Genomic DNA, 7045 nt, shown 5'->3' on the forward strand with positions numbered 1-7045 from the left:
AAAGGTAGATACAACAGAAGCTTAAGTTCAATCCCCAGGACCCATATAGTGTAAAGAGAGAACCAATTTCTCTTTATTGTTGTTGTTGTTGTTGCTTTTCAAGACAGAGTTTCTCTGTGTAGTCCTGGCTGTCCTGGAACTCACTCTGTAGACCAGGCTGGCCTCGAACTCAGAAATCTGCCTGCCTCTGCCTCCCGAGTGCTGGGATTAAAGGCGTGCGCCACCACGCCCGGCTGAGAACCAATTTCTATAGCTACAAGCACCCACACACCCATCTGCACATGTGCACAGATCCACAATAAAGAAATGTAGCCGGGCATGGTGGCGTACGCCTTTAATCCCAGCACTTGGGAGGCAGAGGCAGGCGGATTTCTGAGTTCGAGGCCAGCCTGGTCTACAAAGTGAGCTCCAGGACAGCCAGGGCTACACAGAGAAACCCTGTCTAGAAAAACCAAAAAAAAAAAAAAAAAAAAAAAGTAATAAAGAGTTTTAATAAAATAATATTTAGTGCAACATGTGTCATAACAAAACTAGAAACCCCTAAAGTTGGGTATAACCACGCCACAGAACAGCCATGAGCAGCGGCCGTGTAGGAAGAGACATGCACCCTCGTGGCTGACTCCCACAGTGACCCAAAGCTCTGGAAGTGAGGAATTACACGCATTATGGTTCTAATTCTATAAGTGCAAGAATGCATAAAACTAAGCAGTAAATTGCTTAGCTATACATGCGGAGGAAGTGAAGCAAAGAAAGTAAGCGAGCACTAGACACCCAAGTGCAGAAGGTGTTTGATCCCTGCAGAGCCAATCAGGGCTGATCATGGAAAGACAAACGAGGTACTTCAAAAAAATATTGAGGTTGTGTGGCAGCTACGTACAGGTTTTTGTTTGTTTGTTTGTTTGTTTGTTTTCAGGAAACTAGGCACGGCTTATAAAGATCTATAATCTTTATCAATTATAGATCGTTCATAGTAGAACCCAGTGTCTGCATGCTTGCAATCTCAACACTTGGGAGGTGTCGGTAAGAGGAGGCTCAGGAATTCACATTCCTCCTCAGCTATCTAGTGGTAAGTCTGAAGGCAGCCTGGGCAACGGGAGACAGAGGGAGAAGGAGGGGCTGAAACTACAGCAATGGAGGGTGGCTGCAAACATGGAACTAGAAACTCTGATAATTCCCTTTAGGAATATTCCTCATTCACCTCCTTTCTCTTTATGAGTCTCTTTCCTTCCCTCTTTGGAGTTTTCAAGATGTCCAGACCGAAACCACTATAGTTTTACGGCCAACTATTAAAATGTCAAATGAATATTCAAATGAGCCATCCAAACATATGCTTATAAACCAAATCAGGAGTTGCTTAGGATCCTTTGCTGTCCCCAAGATGTGATGCTACCAGAATGTCTCCCATTAGCACCCAGAACAGAAGGTTAACTGCAACTCCCCCAGATCAATCCCGGATGTGGCCTGACTTTAGCTAACGGTCTGATTAATTATACATGTCTTCATAGTAAAATGAGATGATGTGCCCTGAGACTCTGAGCCGACAGTACAAATAACAGAGGAACAAGCGGCCAGATTCGCGTGTGGCTCCTATGTCCTGGACCCTGCAGGCAGACACATCTCTCCTCTCAAACCCTGAGCCTTTTATCTCATACACTGTAATCCTCTGGAGGCGAAGCCCCCAAATCTCCTTCATCGGTCCTGGGATTTCTTGCTGTGGGATCACATTCTACAACACACTGGAAACCACAGGGCAGCGTCCACATCACCTCCTCTTCACTGAGAGTATATTGTTTTCACCACACAGACCCTCTGTCAAATCTCCAGGAGCCCCGTGGTTTGAAAAAAAAAATTACCTATCTGAAAACCCCACTGATCGAGTAATAGCAAAGGAGTCTGTGGCCACACAGAACTTCTACTCCTGCAAAATCGCACCAAAAGCAAAGACATTGAATTTTGCCCAGAGGAGCCTGGTAAGGTAGCACACGCCTTTAATCCTGGCATTCAGGATGCAGAGACATGTGGATCTCTGTGAGTTCCAAGACACCCTGGTCTACATAGGGAGTTCCAGGACAGAAAGGGCTGTGAGAAAAAATGAATTTGCCTCTGCAGCCTTGCCGTGTAGGAGCGGACGCCTCAGTCCTGTGAACATCCTGGAGGTCACCTATGGCTTCCAGCATGCCTTTCTTCCCTCTGAGAGTCGGGTGGCTCTGGAGTAGGATTTTAAAACTGTAACTCAGAGACAGTTCTCCTGTTGTCGAATTTTCTGAGGAAGAGAATGCAAAAAACTTTCCAAAATATGGCAATTAACCGTGAAATGGGCTATGTGATTGTTTCTATTACAAATGTGCTCCACCACTGCCCAGGACACTTTTATGACAACAACAGCCACAAGCCACTGGGGGCAGGCAGGCAAGATGAGATGCAGCTTGGAGGGGAAGGGTGCTTGCTTCCAAGCCTGAAGGCCTAAGTTCAAACACCAGGACCCACACAATGGAAGGAAAACTCACTTGCAAAAGCTCTACTCAGACTTTCACACCCTGTGCTGTGTATGTGCCCCTCCCCCCACAATCAAATACATGAAAATTTAAAATGTAGCTCGGTGTGGTGGCACACACCTTTAACCCCAACGTTCAGGAGGCAGAGGCAGGTGGGTCTCTGAGTTCGAGGCCATCCTGGCCTACAGAGTGAGTTCCAGGACAGCCAGAGTTACAGAGAGAAACCCTGTCTCGAGGAAAAACAAACAAACAACAACAACCACAAAACCAATAATGCTAAGCATGGAGATGCATGCCTTTAATCCCAGCACTCAAGAAGCAGAGGTAGACAGAACTCTGGGAGTTCCAGGTCAACCTGGTTTACAAAGCCAAGAGAATTGCAAAGTGAGACAGGGTCTCAAAATTAAATTAAATAAACTCTCTCTCTCTCTCTCTCTTTCTCTCTCTCTCTGTGTGTGTGTGTGTGTGTGTGTGTGTGTGTGTGTGTGTGTGTGTGTATGTGTGTATACTGCCCACAGACGTCAGAAGAGTTTTTCAGATCCCCCACCCCCACCCCACCCCCAAGCTAGAGGCAATCTGTGAGCTCCTGGGCAGTGGGTTTTGTTGTTGAGTGGTTGTTTTTGTTGTTGTTTTGGGTTTTGTTTTTGCTTGTTTGGCTGTATTTTTGAGAGAATATCTCATATAGTCCGGGGTTAGCCTCACAATTCACTACCTAGCTAAAAATGACCTCTGACTCAGGTTTATAGTGCCAGGATAGAACTATAAAGCACCCAGGTTATATAGTGCTAATGAGCAGGGCTTCATTCACACTAGACAGGCAGGCTATCACAGAGCCACATCCCCAGATGGAATAGCTAAGCTGATTCCTGTACCCAACGGGCCGCACCGCAGAAGGCTGTAGGTAGTCCATTCTGTTTTGAAGAGCCAACTGAGTTGGACAATGGGGTAGGGAAATGTGTTAGCGATTGTGCCCTAGGCAACTGGGGAGTAACCGGGGGAGGAGGTCCTTCTGGGAATCCAGGTAAGCAGAGGCATTGTGTCACCTCTGGTCCCCTGCGCTGCAGGAAGTGTAAGGGATCAGAGAGGGACGTGGCTTTCTGAGTCAGCCTCAGAGTTTGGAGAGAAGAGAACTTCAAAAGCAGAGGCCAAGGCAGGGAAGGCCTGTTCTGAGTCAGCCTGTCACTGAGGCACGCTGGGCCTGGAATGTCTGCAGTGTCTGCAGGGGGAGGTGGTGGTGGTGAGTCACCGGTGGGGGCTGGAAGAGTCTGCAAAAGCCCTGAGAGAAAACTCCTGTTTTCTCCTGAGAGAAAGCTCCTGCCCCAACTCAGAATCCAGGAAAGGCCGAGAGGTGAGAGCCTGCTTCGTGCCACAGTACACAACACCCCACCCCACCCCTCTGTGAGAGAGAGAGAGAGAGAGAGAGAGAGAGAGAGAGAGAGAGAGAGAGAGAGAGATTCGCACTGTAGCCCAGGCTAGCCTGGAACTCACTTTATGTATAGGCTAGCCTGAAACATGGAGTAGTTCTTCTACTTCAGCCTTGCAAGTATTACAGGCACGGCCCACCACACCAGCTTCTCTCTACCTTATCTTAAACCTTTAATTTTCAGGGTCCCCTAATATCTCCATCTGCCTAAGTTTAGGGCCAATTAGGGTGTCCTTGAGACTCACATTGCCTACATCATTTGACCCCTCACAACCAAAACTTTTCTTTAGTGAAATAGGCGGGAGGGGACTCTGCTCCCTTCTGACATCCCCCCACCCACCCACACACACAAACACACACATACACACAAACACACAAACACACACATACACACACCTGAAGCCACACAGGATCTAAGCATCAGAGCTCTGCTCCTTTTGGTGTGGTCTGGAATACTGAGCTGCCGCTTGGGTTTATTGAATTATTTTGATCAAGTCGTCCAGCAGGCCTGTGCTAAAGGTTCAAGTGGTAAAGTGTGAACTTAGTTAACATTTGCAAAGTAAGGGGTTTGATCCCCACCCGCAACAATTAAAAGGAAACAATTCTAGCCGGGCAGTTGGAATTAAAGCCATGCCTTTAATCTCAGCACTTGGGAGGCAGAGGCAGGCAGATCTCTGAGTTCTAGGTCCAGCCTGGTCTACAGCGTGAGTTCCAGGACAGCCAGGGCTATACAGAGAAACCCTGTCTCGAACACCCCCCCTCAAAACAAAACAAAACAAAACAAAACAAAACAAAACAAAAGGAAACAATTGGACCATTCCTTTGAAACCTCCAGACACTTCCCAGAATCAGTTTCTCCGCTTTCCTGCCTCCCAAGAGGGGCTTTGGGGACTCATGGGGTGTATGGATTTTCTCTGGTCTTTACTGGCCCTCTCCTCTTGGTTGACCCCAGCCCATGACCTGCCCTTTCCAGAGCCCAGGACACCTCCTCTTTGATTTGCCCATTTCAGGAACATGGGTAGACTTTTGATGGTGTCACATGCCTGCAGTCCCAGCACTGGGGAGACTGAGGTAGGAGGACCAGATGTTTGAAGCCATCTTGAACTACAAAACAAAACTCTCTCCCCAAAACCAAACAAGCCGGGTGCTAGTTCCTGTAATTGCAGCATGAAGGGAAGCCGAGGCAGGAGGATTTCTGTGGGTTAGAGCTGGCCAGCCTAGGCTACATAGTGAGTTTCAGGAGAACCTAGGCTACAGAGTAAGACCCTTTCTCAAACAAAACAAAAACAAATAAACAAAAAGAAAAACGAAGCAAAAAACTGGGTATGGTAGTGCACACCTATAATCCAAACACTTGGGAGGTAGCAGCAGAGAATCAGAAAGTCAAAGCCATTTTTAGTTATACAGCCAAGTTAGTTAGTTTGGGGCCAACCTGGGCTATCTGAGACTTTCTCTCAAACAAACAACGGTTTCCAGGTAGTGGTGGCGCACACCTTTAATCAAAAACAGGGGCTAGAGAGATGGCTCAGTGGTTAAGAGCACTGGCTGCTCTTCCGGAGGTCCTGAATTCAATTCCCAGCAATCACATGGTGGCTCACAAACCATCTGTAATGGGATCTGATGCCCTCTTCTGTTGTGCATGAAAACAGCTACATTGAGAGGCAGAGGTAGGGGGATTTCTGAGTTTGAGGCCAGCCTGGTCTACAAAGTAAGTTCCAGGATAGCCAGGACTGCACAGAGAAACCCTGTCTCAAAAAACCAAAGAAAGAAAGGAAGAAAGGAAGAAAGAAAGAGAGAGAGAGAGAGAGAGAGAAGAAAGAAAACAGCTACAGTGTAATATAAATAAAATAAATAAATCTTTAAAAAACAAAACAAACAAACAAAAACATCAAGGGGCCACCGGGAGATGGTTGCAAAGCTGGCAGAAAGGGAGCGAAGGCTCCATCTCGGATCACAGAGGACTCAGTGGCTCTCATGGTCTTGAAGACTTACCACAGAGCCTTCCTTGACTTTGCCTTGGCATCCGATTCTGGGGTCCAGAGAATGGTATCTCCCATTTTGGGGTACCCTCCACCTCCAGACAGGAGTGCTCAGGCTTTGATACAAACTCCACAAGGCATTAACTGTGTTAGTCAGCAGCGTGCAAGATCTCAAGCAGTCCCTGACTCTCCTCTAGAAGCTAAATCTGCCCTGACAGCGAATCTCAGACCCTCTGGTAGCTGGGAGATGCAAGGCAGAGCTTGCTCCCAGGGAAGAAGGTTGTCTAGATGTTGAGTGATGGCTGAGTAGGCAGGGTAGGTTTCCAGGAAGCAGAAGGGAGCAGTCTTTCCAGTCCAGCGACCTCTCATCCCACAAGGACACTTAACTCCAGATGAGATCTTCCACTGAGGCTGCCAGAGTAACAAAGTGACCTCCATTAGGCCCTGGGGCGATAAGCAGGACTTGAGTTTACTGGGTTAAGGGTTCCAACAGCCAGGATTCATGAAGAAAGGAAGTAAGGGCCCAAGAAAAAAGGCCCCCTGGACTGCCAAAGATGGAGTCTGAACCCTGTGGTCAAAGCCGTGTCTAAATGGAAAGGCAAATAAAGCTTTTTTTTGTTTTGTTTTTTGTTTTTTGTTTTTTGTTTTTCGTGACAGGGTTTCTCTCTGTAGCCCTGGCTGTCCTGGAGCTCACTTTGTAGACCAGGCGGGTCTCGAACTCAGAAATCCGCCTGCCTCTGCCTCCAGAGTGCTGGGATTATGGGATTAAAGGCGAGCGCCACCACGCCCGGTTCAAATATAGCTTTTAAGGGTCTCTGGACTGAGGGGGAGGCAGCCTTGAACCCCAGGAAACCTCACTATGCTGAGAGGACTTGGTCCAAATGTCATTGCTCCTCCTAAAGAGCCTTCAGACTGGTAAGGGATATGGACCCTGACTCAGCTCGGAAGGATGAAGTGACCTCCAGAGGGCCTGTGACTAAAGAGGACATGACAGGATCACAGGCTGTGGTTTGAGGAGGGGCTTGGGTTTCATACATATTTTTGTTTCTATTTTTGAGCAGGGTTGTGTTTGAGTTAGGGTCTCGATGTTGGGGGAGGGGGCTTTTGCTACTTCTGAGACAGGCTCTTGATTTTTCTTTCTTTCTTTC

This window comes from Mus musculus, chromosome 11 (genome assembly GCF_000001635.26).
Source record: "Mus musculus strain C57BL/6J chromosome 11, GRCm38.p6 C57BL/6J".
NCBI classification, from domain to species: Eukaryota; Metazoa; Chordata; class Mammalia; order Rodentia; family Muridae; genus Mus; species Mus musculus.